The sequence below is a fragment of the Podarcis cretensis genome (genome assembly GCF_951804945.1).
Source record: "Podarcis cretensis genome assembly, chromosome: 10".
NCBI lineage: Eukaryota > Metazoa > Chordata > Lepidosauria > Squamata > Lacertidae > Podarcis > Podarcis cretensis.
The window spans coordinates 55,182,713-55,196,766 of NC_137179.1; positions in this window are offsets into that span (position 1 = coordinate 55,182,713).

Genomic DNA, 14,054 nt, shown 5'->3' on the forward strand with positions numbered 1-14,054 from the left:
TTTTTTTTTTGTTTAGGCAAGTCTATCCAAACACATAGAAGCTGCATTATTTATTTATTTTTAGTTACTATGGACTTTAACAATCTTTTGAATATTTTTAAATACTTCTTTTTAACTGTTTTATCCCTTAATGATAATGTTTTATTTTATATCATTTGTAGGGTGGTTAGAAGTTTTCTTAAAATCAGGTGGTATGCACATTTTATTAAATAAAACAAAATAAATAAATACTAATTGCTTTCACTCGATGGGCTTCTGTTCTAGACATGGGACAAATAAGCAAAGATTAGCAATTTTGCTACCATTTCTGTTTTCTTCAGAATTCGCCATCATCACACACGCACACAGATACGCACACACACACACACAGAGAGAGAGAGAGAGAGGGAGGAAACAATTCGTTGAGCAAGTTACCCCTTTCCGTTCAAATCCTCTTGTATTACTAAAAGGTTGGGGGAAAGACCTCTGGGAAGCGAGGGCAATTTTTGACATGGGTCTCAACAGATTAAACTATGCAGGGACAATACAGAATACATTGGAGCAATAACATTATCACATCATAGGCTGATTGAGAGCCATTTCCTTGCATTTCTGTCCTTTTACCATAAGCCAATAGTAGCCACAGGCATTTGACTGGAGAGCCCGGAGGACTGACAGGCCTGGCAGTCATTACACGCTGGATTGAATACTAGATTACTCCAAAGTGGCTCAGGGTCAAGGATCAGTGTGTTCCCTTTTGGCACTAAATGACTTTAATATCCTTACTGTATTAGTCAATTACTTTAAAGCTGCTGCTCTCCGAGCTCCCTCTGCCCCCACCCCCCCTGCAGTTTACTATGGACATTTGAATTGCTCCCATACTTAACCCACACATCTGCTTTCCCCTGTCAAAATAATAGTGCGATCACCGGCCTTCTTGTAGGGATAAGCAACTTCTCCATAACGTTGTTTACCTGAAGCCAGCGTGTTCAGAACCTGGGAGGCAAAAACGTGCCCTTCATTCCAGCAAAGAGCAAATAGTTTATTCTTTTTAAGAGTGACTTGGAGTCCTTTCAGATGTGGTACAAACACAGCAGCTACAGGAAATGTTTCACTATTCAGCCTCCCCAGCAGGACCAATTTCACTATAATAGGGGTAGTGAAATTATCTCTACCACTTGGTTGGATGATACAGATGACCAACCCACCCAGGTCAGGTCCCTCATCCTAAGGTGGTTGGGTTCTCAGAATGTGTTCACCGATATATTCAAAATAGGGTTATTGTTGGGGGGGGGGGTGTTGCACCAGCAGATCAGCAAGTTTGTGATATGGGTGCATATCACAAGTTTGTGATACGGCCTCGGTCCAGTATACCTGAAGAAGCGTCTCCACCTCCATCGTTCTGCCTGGACACTGAGGTCCAGCGCCGAGGGCTTTCTGGCGGTTCCCTCACTGCGAGAAGCCAAGCCAAGGCAGAGGGCCTTCTCGGTAGTGGCGCCCGCCCTGTGGAACGCCCTCCCACCAGATGTCAAAGAGAAAAATAACTACCAAACTTTTAGAAGACATCTAAAGGCAGCCCTGTTTAAGGAAGCTTTTAATGTTTAATAGGTTATTGTATTTTAGTGTTTTGTTGAAAGCCGCCCAGAGTGGCTGGGGGGACCCAGCCAGATGGGTGGGGTATAAATAAATTATTATTATTATTATTATTATTATTATTATTATTATTATTATGCACACCTAAACATTCTAGTTTAGATGAGAAGAAGTGCTAAAGAACAGGAAGTACAAGGAAACTCAAGCTTCTTGTTCTTTCTGCACACACATCACATGAGTTTTATATGCGGCTACCCTTGTATCTGGTCCAGAAGCTGCAGCGGGTGCAGAATGCAGCAGTCAAACTGCTCCTAGAACCTCTTGATAGGACACTTCTTGTGGTTCTCTACACCCCTGAAGTTCAGCTGGCCTTTACCAGCCATCATGCCTTTAGCATGTCAGGCCCTGCTCTGTGGAACTCCTTGCTTTCATAGGTTCAGCAGGAGCCATTCCTGCTTGGTTTTAGACACTGAATTGTTCAGGCAAATAAATCTCAGATTCTTGGCCAACCAGCTCTCACTGATGCATACTCTACAACTGCCCTGTTTTAAGCGGGACATCAGATTGATAGAAGCTTCTGATCCTAATCCCAGATGTCCTGTTTGGCCCATTGTGCTCTGAACGCACCAGAGTGTGGGGCCAAAAGACACCAGAGTGCAGGACCAAAAAAAGGAAGAAAACTTACCTTGCCCCCACACGACTCCACCCTTCTTCTTCCTTCTGTCATGGCACTTCCAGAAGCTGGCTTCAGGAAGTATGGCTGTGGCACCAGTGGAGGAGAAGGCCATACCTGTGGCAGCGGCTTTAGTGGGGGCTGTGCTGTCAGAAATAGGAAAACAAGACATTCTTACCAAGGTATTTTACTCAATATTCACAGAGAGAGACGTAGGATGTCCCTTCTTGGATAATGGTGTTGCTCCGAATAAAGTCCCACCCCCTTCGTCTCTCCTATTATACGTCATTCCTACATCGGCTAATCTGTGCTTTCTGCCTCTGAGCTTTCTGTTCTCTTATTCTCAAAGCTGGGAGGCAGGTCAGGAATGCTTTGCAAAGACACCGAGTCTGTCAGCTGTCTCTCCTCTGGTGCTTCTTCTTCTTCCTCCTGCTCCTCTCCCAATATTTCCCAGCTTCTCCGCTCTGCAGCCTCTGAACTGTGACCTTCTGCAAACCACTGTTCTAAATCTATATTGTCTCCATCTTCTCTGGGAAGTGCAGGAGGAGGGGGGGCGGTCTCCACCATTCCTCCTCAGTCCCGTCCCTGACAGGCAATGTGTTTTATGTTTTATCGTAATACTGTGTTTTTAGTCAATATACCACCTTGTGATATTGTTTATGAAAGTGTGGTTGATAAATTATTGAATAAAAAAGAACCACTGATTTGCCAGCCTTCTTGTGGAGAAAATCTGGCCTACATTGAGTAAGCTATGCTTGTTTTAAAATGTCCATGCTGTCAGGTGCTTGAGTTGCCTCTGTATTCTGAATGTGCATGCTTCTGCATTAAGAGCATCCAAATAGTGATTCCCTAGTTGTATGGATCCCTGTTGGGACCCTATAGAGTGCCTCAGATCATGGCCAACTCCCAACGAGATGGGGAGTGAGGAGAGAGAGAAGAAGGACATTAGTGTTTGGAGAAACTATACTCTACTAACTGTTTCTTAATTTCACAACCTTCACTGTGACTGCAGAGAATCACACTGCTCTGAATTTATTGGTGCAACCTGGCGAAGAATTTTATATCATGGCTACTGAACATTAAAAGGTCTGGCTTGGCTTGGTGTTAAACTAACATGTCTAAGATTAAATATGGCCAGAACTGATTTGAATTTTAAAGCCGCTTGAAAGTCAAGCTTTTAAGAGTCTTTAGTGGAAGTGAGGCCTCTGCACATGAAAGCACAGCTGTGCATTGGGGCTTGATGCTGATGTCATTGGGCTATTATGCATACATACACACACACACACAAATCAGCCATCCAGGGTGTTGCAGTCAGACGATCCTCAGAGTCCCTTCCAACTCTACAATTCTATGATTCTAAGAATATTCTCAACATTTTGTATGATAATAAAATGCTTCTTCTCTGCCTACGCTCTCCAAAAGGTTCGATTTTGCAATCTGATTTTTCAATGGTCTGTTTTGGTATTAGATATTACCAAAACATATAGGTCAGGGGTGTGGTGTCCTCCAGATGTTGCTGGACTCCAGATGTTGCATCAACCCCAGCCATCATGGCCAATGGTCAGGGATGATGGGGTGACAGTCCAACAACCGCATGGGCTACGCCTGCTATAGGATTTCATGATGACAGCTGTACAATGCCCACATGATCAGAATGTTCACGGTGCACACAAAATCTCTTCCACCACCATTTTTATCCAGAATCATAACCTTGATCAATATAGGAAGACTCTTGATACCAGAATTGCTGATAGATAAAAGCGCCTTCACCTTTTGACTCTTGAGCTTTCTTGCAACAGCACAGGTAGATTCAAGGAGCTGGGGGAATGAGTGATGCAAGTAGCTTGGGAACAACTTTCCTTTCCTCCCAAATTAGATTGCCCAGGGCCAGCATGTTATAAAAAGACTAAGATGATCCTGAAAGTGAAGGCAGAAACTTTTCTTTCCCCATGCTATGTCAGAATGGGCCTCTCCAGATTGGTTGCCTTTTTGCATGTATATTCTGCAACATGTCTCTGATACAATAATAGTGCATTAGAGGTGGATCTATAGTCTGCCTTCCGTACATCATTCTGCTTTATTAGATGCTCTGTTCTGGTTTTTAAGTGTCACTGAATTGCAAGAGGGGTGTTCTTGCACTATAGAGCAGCAAAAGGAAAGGGAAGTAATGAGTTAAAAGGATTTTTGAATAACCTGCTTAACATCTACAGGCAAACAGTGTAGGTGTTATCTCCTGGAAGAGTGTTACACAATAAAACACAACAAACAAGGAATTTAAAAGCTGCTCAAATGGAGGATGGTACCTTGCCTGAGGCCCCTATTGGCATAAAGCTGGCCTTGGAGATGACTGGGTCCTTAAAAAGGTAAAGGGACCCCTGACCATTAGGTCCAGTCGTGGTTGACTCTGGGGTTGCGGTGCTCATCTCGCTTTATTGACTGAGGGAGCTGGTGTACAGCTTCTGGGTCATGTGGCCAGCATGACTAAGCCGCTTCTGGCAAACCAGAGCAGCGCACGGAAACACCGTTTACCTTCCCGCCAGAGCGGTATCTATTTATCTACTTGCACTTTGACGTGCTTTCAAACTGCTAGGTTGGCAGGAGCAGGGACTGAGGAACGGGAGCTCACCCCATCACAGGGATTCGAACCGCCGACCTTCTGATCGGCAAGTCCTGGGCTCTGTGGTTTAACCCACAGCACCATTTGCATCCCAACTGGGACCTTACTGACCTTTTTTAAAAAAAACTTAAGTTGATTATGGTCCCATTGACAAAATTGTGAGCGTCTCTTGGAACGCAGGCAAGCCAACTCTATGTTAGCTGTAGGCTTTTTTGTTTTGTTTTTTGCATGATCTTAGCCAAGTCTCTCTCAAGTCACAGTTTTCCATTGGCAAAATTGGATTTGTCACAATATCATGAGGGAGGCTTGCAAATATGCCCATTGTGAGTTCTGTCGGCTTAAGCAACCTTCACTGTGTGCCTAGCTATAAGCTAGTTTGCTCATGAAAAGCACCATATGACTGATGTCCCCTTTCCACCCACCACCAAGCTCAAAATAGCATTCCACGGATCTAAGAAAAGGTGTCCCACAATGGTTGTTGCAAAATCGGTGCAATCCATGCTGCCAAATGCTCTCTGCAAAGTCTCCTCTTAGAGGATTTTTTGAGGACCAAATTTCACATCTCCAACAGAAAATAAAGTCAGGATGAAATTCAGCCTATGTAATAAAAAGTAGAAATCAACCCGAGAACTTCAAGGTTATGCTACTAGTATTGCTTCAGATATCAGACTTTAGAAGCTAGGTTTTCTTTTTCTTTTTTTAAAGACCTTCTGCTGCCATTATTAATTTGCTTCTTTATGTTCTTTTTATAGGATGAATTTTCCAGCTGAAGGTTGTGAAAGCATCTGCATTGTGTTGTTACTGTAGGACACCCGACTTGCACTATATATTTTCTTTGCTCGGTGTCTCTCTGTACAGCAGCTAAGCATAATCAACGATGCCTCCGGGAATGCACTGAATAATTGTGCTAATTTAAAATTTAGTCAGCAAAGGACCTTAAAAAACTGGATACCTCTTGGTAATGATGCATCATTAGCACTTTTCATTCATTTATATTTTGTTGTGTTTAGGGACTTGGGTATTCAGGAGAAGAAAGGTAGCCTGACAAGACTGTGATTGAATCAGGCCCCCTGATATTTGGGAGTGACAGAAGGTGATGTGCTGTAGCTGCAACTGACAACTACTTTAATCTGAACCACTTATAAATATTTACAACCCAGAAGTCATTGATGAATCTGTGCAGAACCCCGAAACGATACCAAGTTGCGCCAATGTTTATTTGGGAGCAACTCTTCCTGTCCCCAGTATTAAAGTTTGGGGTGACTTTTTTCTAGGTCTGTCTTGCATGCTCTGTGCTAAATAATTTTTTTATTTCCTTTTCCTCCCATATGAGAAATTTTGATTCCAGCAGATGACAGTGGATATTAGGATTTGTGCTTCATGTTCCACAAACACCACCAAATTGTATGAAGGTTTTGTCTATAATAAATGAACAATACAAAGCATAGGGATCACATTTATACAGGGAAACCTCAGTTGTCAAACATAATCAGTTCTGGAAGACCATTCGACTTCCAAAGCATTCAGCAACCAAGGCTCAATGGGCTGTCAGCAAATTCCATTGAGAAAATGGAGGAAAGCACCTCTGAAGACATTTGACTTCCGAGGCGCGTTCGAAAACAGAAGCATTCACTTCCAGGTTTTTGGAGTTCAGATTCTGAATCGTTCGGCTTCCGAAACCAAGAATTCCACTATACTCCTCAGAAACCAAGATTCCACTGTACTCCTAATTCTAAAGCTTGGGGGGGGGCAGGGGATGGGGAACTTGAGAAATTGTTGTACTTTTGCTGGTGTTTTTTTTTTTTTTTAAAAAAAAGGAGACTTGATTCTGTCTATGGGCAAGTCTTCATGCAGGGGTAGCAAATGTGCTGCCCTGCAGATGTTGTTGAACTCTAGCTCCCATTAAACATAACCAACATGGCAAACGTTTGAAATGGCACTACGTTGGCTACTCTTCTAACAGTGTCTCCAGCACCAGTATCTAAAATATATGGGACCAAGTGTTCTTCAGTCCATGCTAATCCCCCACAAGGCTTACAAGAATGATTAGAAGGTGAGACCGGGCTACAGCAGCAATGGGAACAGGTGGTGCTCCAGTTGTTGCTAAACTGCAGTGCCCAGCATCCCTGACCCTTGGCCATGCTGGCTGGAGATGACACATGTTGAAGTTCTGGAAGTCCACAAGTTCACTATCCCCAGTGTGTTACAGGACTGGCTTCTTGCATTAAGCACAGCAGTGTTCAATGGGATGGGAGCTACTTTCCCCAGGTGTTCTTCATGCTTTATAAAAAATCTATTTGGGACCTGGGACTTACAGAACTGGTAAAGCTAATCAGGAGTGGATCTTGCCAGTCACTTGGATGGAAGACCAAACCCATGAAAAAGTAAAATCAGGCTTCATTTTCTAAAAAAAACCTCTTTTCAGCACATGCTACACTCAAAGTGGTTTATAATCAATGACACATACATTGGCAACAATTTCACTCCCAACCACATTGACTAACACTCAAGGGCATTACAAAACCCCCAATACTTAATCAGAAACAACAAAACAATAGTCTCAAAACAATCATTTTCAATAACTGGTGCAATATCACCATATTCAATTCTTAACCATTTATTTTACCTGAGTAGAGAACAACATTCCAATGAAAGCATTAAAGCATTAAAGTTGAAGGATTATTCAACAAGCACTGAGAGAAAATAGCCCCGGAGAACTATTTTAACAGTGCAGTGTCTTCTCAGAAGTTCAGTGGGACATGCTGTCAGGTAAGTATGTATAGGAATGCAGCCTAAGAGATGTAAATTGAAAGCTGATAATTATGAAAATGGATTAAGCCTGTTGTGTCATTTTGAAAGGGGTTGGAGTGGCCAGCTCGTTGGCATTGCCATTCTCATGTTGATTGTTACAAAAGTAACTCTAAAGGTGCTTAATGAGCACCTAGACTTTGGAGGTAAGAAAAAGAAGGAAGGAGAAGAAGATTATTTTACAATAAAATAAAATAAAAACCCTGTACCATTTCAACTTGTAGGTGTATGTTGCAGGGCAAAGGTGAGGGCTTGTTACTTGCTTGAATTCTTCCTCTAGGGATGGGCAAATCTGTCAATTTTAGTTTCTTTCAGTTTTTTATTTAAGTTGCATTCCCCACATTTCCACATCAGTTGGTAATTCTTCTTCTTCTTCTTCTTCTTCTTCTTCTTCTTCTTCTTCTTCTTCTTCTTCTTCTTCTTAAAAAAGAAGTTATCATGAGAATCTACCAGTCTGAACTTTGGTGTGCATTTCTCCTTTTTTATTTTTATTTTAAAAATAATTTTTATTGATATTCTTTCTTACAACAAATATCCATCATCATTACTAAACATTCATTTTCCAATTTCCCCCCTCCCTGCTGACTTCCCTCAGCTTCCATTTCTGGTTTGTTACATCAAATGGTACAATCTGCTGTTTGTATTTAACACTACGTTGTCCCATTGTTATACTTCTTGTTCTCTTTAAATAAAGTTGTAAATGTTTATTTAAATCCTGCCAATGAGTTCAAATTTTTTTTTGTTTCTGCAAATACGTTATAAAAGGTTCCCACTCTTTTTCAAAGTCACTATTGTCCTTTTCACGCAGCTTGTCTGTTAATTTTGCTAACTCTGCATAATTCATCAACTTTTCTTGCCATTGTTCTTTGGATGGTACTTCTCCAGTCTTCCAATTTTGTGCTATTAAAATTCTTGCTGCTGTTGTAGCATACATAAACAATGTCCGTTTTTCTTTCAGCAGCTCTTGTCCTAAAATACCCAACAAAAAAGCTTCTGGTTTTTTACCAAATGTTATTTTAAACATTTTGTTCAATTCATTGTATATCATCCTCCCCTTTTTAAAAATAATCTTGCAATCCCACCACATATGGTAAAATGTACCTTCTGTATTTCTCCTAATATATACATTTTTTCTCTGCCATTTTGCCTAACATACACTTTTCTGTGAGCAATTTTCCCCAATACATGGTTGTGGGGTGCTGTTGTTGTTTTGAACACTTTACCACAACATATGCATTTTTGCACACACTACCGGGCTGGAGAAATGCATTGCAAAATTCGGAGGAGTGCGAATTTTGAAGGCTCGTTGTGTTTCAATTTGCTCATTGTTTCAGAAAGTGAGGATTAGGTGGGTGAGCCTTTAACTGCAGTCTGAATGGAATTTCTACCCTATCTAAATCTCCCTCTATGTGGAAAGACAGCATGTCAGGGAAAGGATGAGACAAAATCCCCGCGACGTGTTAACTCTCCATGTGCAGGGGGCTTTTGATATACAAAGGAAGCATTCAAACATACAATCACACCCACACACCCTGCAGTTGGAAGTGGCAAAGTCCCAGGGGTGCTGAATTAATGCACAGATCAGCACAAAGCTGCGAGCATGGGAAGCCGTCGTGCAGATGTGCATTTAAACACTAGTGCGCAGCTCCACATATTACAGAAACAAGAAATGGAAATGAAAAATGGGTTGAAAAGTTCTCTCTCCCCCCACACCCTCCAAATCCTGGAGGTACTCAGCGGCACATTTTCTATGTGCCTGCGCTGATAAAGTGCATAATAACCTGTTAGCTTTGTGTGCCTAATTTTCCTGTTTCCCTCGATTTCTTCACTGTTTCTTTAATGTAACAATGAGAATTTAAATGACCACTGGGGCCGGATACTCCTTTCTTTCCTGACCTGGTGGGTAATGAGATAGACAACACCCCAAGCCATTATCCCTTCGTGCGCTGAGTGGGAGTGCAGTTAACTTTGATAGCATAGAACTAAGTACATTTTTAATTGCAAGGGAAAAAAATGAGAATAACCTATTCCGTTTAACATTTTTACGGAGTAATTACACATAAAATTAGCTAACTATCAAAGTTCTCCGTTGCTCTCCACCCCCACGCCGCATGCACATCACGTTAGCTCAATATGTAGATGTTTCCGTTTTAATGGGATTCTAAACAAGCCGAGTCAAGAAACCCCACACTCTTGTCATTTTGTTGGTGTCAATCAGTGTATATGTTTTGTCTATCAGTTTTGTAGTGCTAATTTATGAAATCGGCCCCGTAAGATTCTCCTTTGTTTGTGCATATTAGAGAAGCTACGTCAGATGATAATATCTTATCTGTTTCCCCCCTCTTTCATTTGCATTTCATTTTTGTCACAGCACCGTCTCTGCCACCGTCTTCCTGCCATGTGCATCACATCCCAGTATGTAAACAATTTTACTGACTTAGATCGGAGTGATAGCCTCGTAATTTTTTAATCATAAGCCGCATATACAAATAAGAGAGCTAAAGCATGCAAGGAATCATATTTGGGTCTTGTGACTAATGGTAACCCGGTGCTATTGAATTACTGAACTGTGTCTGAGAGCTAATGAGAAAAAAAATCCCACGGGAATCTTTAACCAATGCACTTGGAGAGCACCTTAGGGACTCATTCTGTGTCTGTCACCTTTCCCGTCTCATTGACACAAGACTCCTTTGCCACCATTACACTGTGCAACCATTTCACTTTGCACCTCACGATTAGAATATTAAAAGGAGAGAATACTACACGACTTGCTTCAGATAGCCGAGTTGTTTTTGACACTTAAAATAGAAATTGTCACCAAGCTATCACAAGGACCTGGGTGTCTTCACCTTCTGTGGAACCTTCTAAACCTGATGCCTTATTTTGCAACTAATGAGCTACTTTGTGGGGGGCTTTATCCCCCCCCCCCTTTAATGGCAAAACTTTGTTAGCAGGGAGGCATCGGGGAACATGCTTTTGTTTTCTATGGAGATTTGATTACTGCATTTGCAAGACAGAATTGTCTTCTATAGGACTGCTGTCGTCCAAAGTGCAGGGAGCTATTCAATGACCAGTTATACACCCAAGGGACAGTTGAATTAAAAGTGGCCCAGCTGTTTATTGAAGCATGTTCTGGGGAGGAGTGTCCTCCCTAAAGGGATTACTTATACAGTCTCACAAAGCTGGTTTTGAGTAGATTTCCATGGAAAATCTGTTGTGACAAGCTGTGCTGGGGCCAAGAGAGTGTCAGGGACTGTGCTGAGGAGGGCTACAATGAGGAGCCATGGTGGGTGCTGCCTCCTTCCCCTGACCCTGAATCTCACCAGGAGCAGGAGGGCAGTATAGATTTAGAACAGTGGTTTGCAGAGGGGCATAGCTCAGAAGGGAAAAGCTGGGAAATACAGTGGTACCTCGGGTTACATACGCTTCAGGTTACATATGCTTCAGGTTACAGACTCCGCTAACCCAGAAATAGTACCTCGGATTAAGAACTTTGCTTCAGGATAAGAACAGAAATCGTGCTCTGGCGGTGCGGCGGCAGCAGGAGGCCCCATTAGCTAAAGTGGTGCTTCAGGTTAAGAACAGTTTCAGGTTAAGAACGGACCTCCGGAACGAAGTAAGTACTTAACCCGAGGTACCACTGTACTGGATGAAGAGCAGCTAGGAGAAGAAACACATTGGACGAGAGAGGGTTAACAGATTCACAGTCATTGGACAGCATCCCCCTTCCCCCCTCCCATGTTCTAGGAGAGCTGAAAAAGTTGCTGAATAGAAAGCAAAGCTGAGTGGAGGTGATGTGGATTGAGAGAGGGACGGGTGTAGCCTTAATTGGAAGGGAGACGTTCATTATCCCTTGCTGTGATTATTAAAGAATTCCAACTGGTTCACTTTGTTCTGCTTATCTACTGCCGGGGGGGGGGGGGGAGGGGGGAGAGGAAGCCAATTCCTTGAAGCCTAACAGCCAGGCAGGTTATTGATGGAGCCCCCTTGCTCCAGCAAGTGAATGAGGGGATAATGGGGCTTTCCACTTTTCCTATTGTTTGTGACAAAAAGACCACTTACCCATTTTCCAGGTGACGGCATTTGGTGTGGCTGCCGGAGAGCTGGCTTGGTTAGCCGGACCTGCCTGCACAGTCAGCTGACATCACAGTCAGCCTCACTCAGTTGCAGGGGCTGATGGGATTGCCTGCCAAAAATTTAAATATTAAAAGGACAGTCATGGCCCTATAGGGCTGGTGGGTACTTCAGCAATGGACCTGATGGAGCCGGTCTTCAGTCAGGTCCACTTCTGGGGCATACAAGCTGACTGGGCTGTGAATAGCCACCACAGCCAGGAACTGGACGTCTCACCCACCCTGTATGTTGTGGTGATTCCCAGAGGTAAGCAGGCAGTGCATGTGTGTGGCCTTGCTGTTGAATTACTCAGCTGCTGTATTCAGGGCCAGGAAGGGATTTGCCCTGCAGACAAATTGAGCCTTTCTGGGGTTTTTGCCTTCCTCATAGCAACTGTCACAACTTGGGGGGGAATAATAATAATAATGATGATGATGATAATAATAATAATTTATTATTTGTACCCCGCCCATCTGGCTGGATTTCCCCAGCCACTCTGGGCGGCTTCCACAAAGACCAAAAATACACTAAGATGTCAGGGGGCCACTAGGGTGCGCATTGGAAGATGGCTGACAATACCATCTCACCGACCCACACGGGGTAATTAAGAGGCTGTTATGGGAGTAGGCAGCCTCCCTTGTTGCCCCAAGGAAATGGGGAACACTGCCCTTGCCTGCTGTGCCCATACATCACCCCCTAATTCGAAAGAAGGGGGTGAGGGCCCTAGGCAGAATTCCCCATGTGGACCTCGGCTCTCCTGGACGCTGTCTCTGATCACGCACTAGTTGCAGCAATTTGGAATAATTAATTACAAAAGAAGCAAATGCACATATTTCAAGTGAAGAAGGGGAGTGAAGTCTGCTAATTTAAGTGACCTCTGTGAAAGAAGACGACGGGTTGGAGAAACAGGAATATTTTACGATGAAGATACACCAAAGGCTGGGTATGTTGACAACGGGACTGAATGGGGGACGGACGGACCTTTTTTACTTTCCTTCTATGTGATTTACAAGAACCCCTCCTCATTAGAATCGTAGATTGAACTGACCCAAGCAGGATGATTAAGGTCTGTGTGGAGATAAACTTTAACCAAAAGTATGCTTTATGGAGATCGAGAAGCAATAAGAGCTTTGGGGAATGGCGCAGCAATTAATTCGGAGTCGCCATCTTGCCAAAGGATTTATAGCCGGGAGGAAGAATGGACTTGTTTTCAGACTGCATTCCTAGTGAATCTCCTCAGAGGTTTTGAGAAAGGAGGCAGATTGGTGAAGATTAATGACGCTAAGACTGTTTTGATGTATGGAAGTGATGTTATATGGAAAACGTCTGGATATGGCTACTGGATAAAAAAAATAATATCCACGCAGGATTAGAAACTGTTCTAACCAGCTTGCGGAGATTATCAGAGGTCACAAAGAGAAAGGAAAAATATATGAAAATAACAACAAGAGATGTGGAAAAACAATAAGAAAGGACTGGATAGTACTGTGAACATCATAAGGTTAGATTTGTGGACATTAAAACAGCAGTAAGAAGCAAGAAGTTGATTGGATCCCCTTTGGAACTTGAAATATGGGTACCCCCAACAAAAATTTAAAATTCGGCTGTGTAATTTGGAATTTATGTAATTTGATGTGATTGGTCGGTTAATAAAAAATTATTCTTAAAAAAAAAATACACTAAGATGTCACATATTAAAAACTTCCCTGAACAGAGCTGCCTTCAGATGTCTTCTGAATGTCAGGTAGTTGTTTATCTCTTTGACATCTGATGGGAGGGCGTTCCACAGGGCGGGCGCCACTACCGAGAAGGCCCTCTGCCTGGTTCCCTGTAGCTTTGCTTCTTGCAATGAGGGAACTTCCCAAAAGCCCTTGGCGCTGGACCTCGGCGCTGCTCAGAAACGTACTCAGAAATATCATGATGAACTCATGAAGTTCATCTTTTCTCATTACTTTGGAACCCTGTTTCTTCACAGAGAGCATTAGAAGCTACTGCACAAGCATGACCCTCCTCCCTTGTGATTATTAATCCCCATGGTGGTTCCCCCTGCCCACTGTATAGAAGGCTCCAGATTAGGGTAGCCAACATAGTGCCCTCTAGATGTTGCTGGACCAACTTCCATCAACTTCAGCCTGCATGGCCAATGGTCAGGGATGATTAATTATGGAAAGTGCTATATATATTTCAAAGCAATAAGTGAAATAAATAGGGTCATAAATAGGGTCCAGTGTGGCCTGATAATATAGTCCATTTGTATTTGCATCTAGGTGT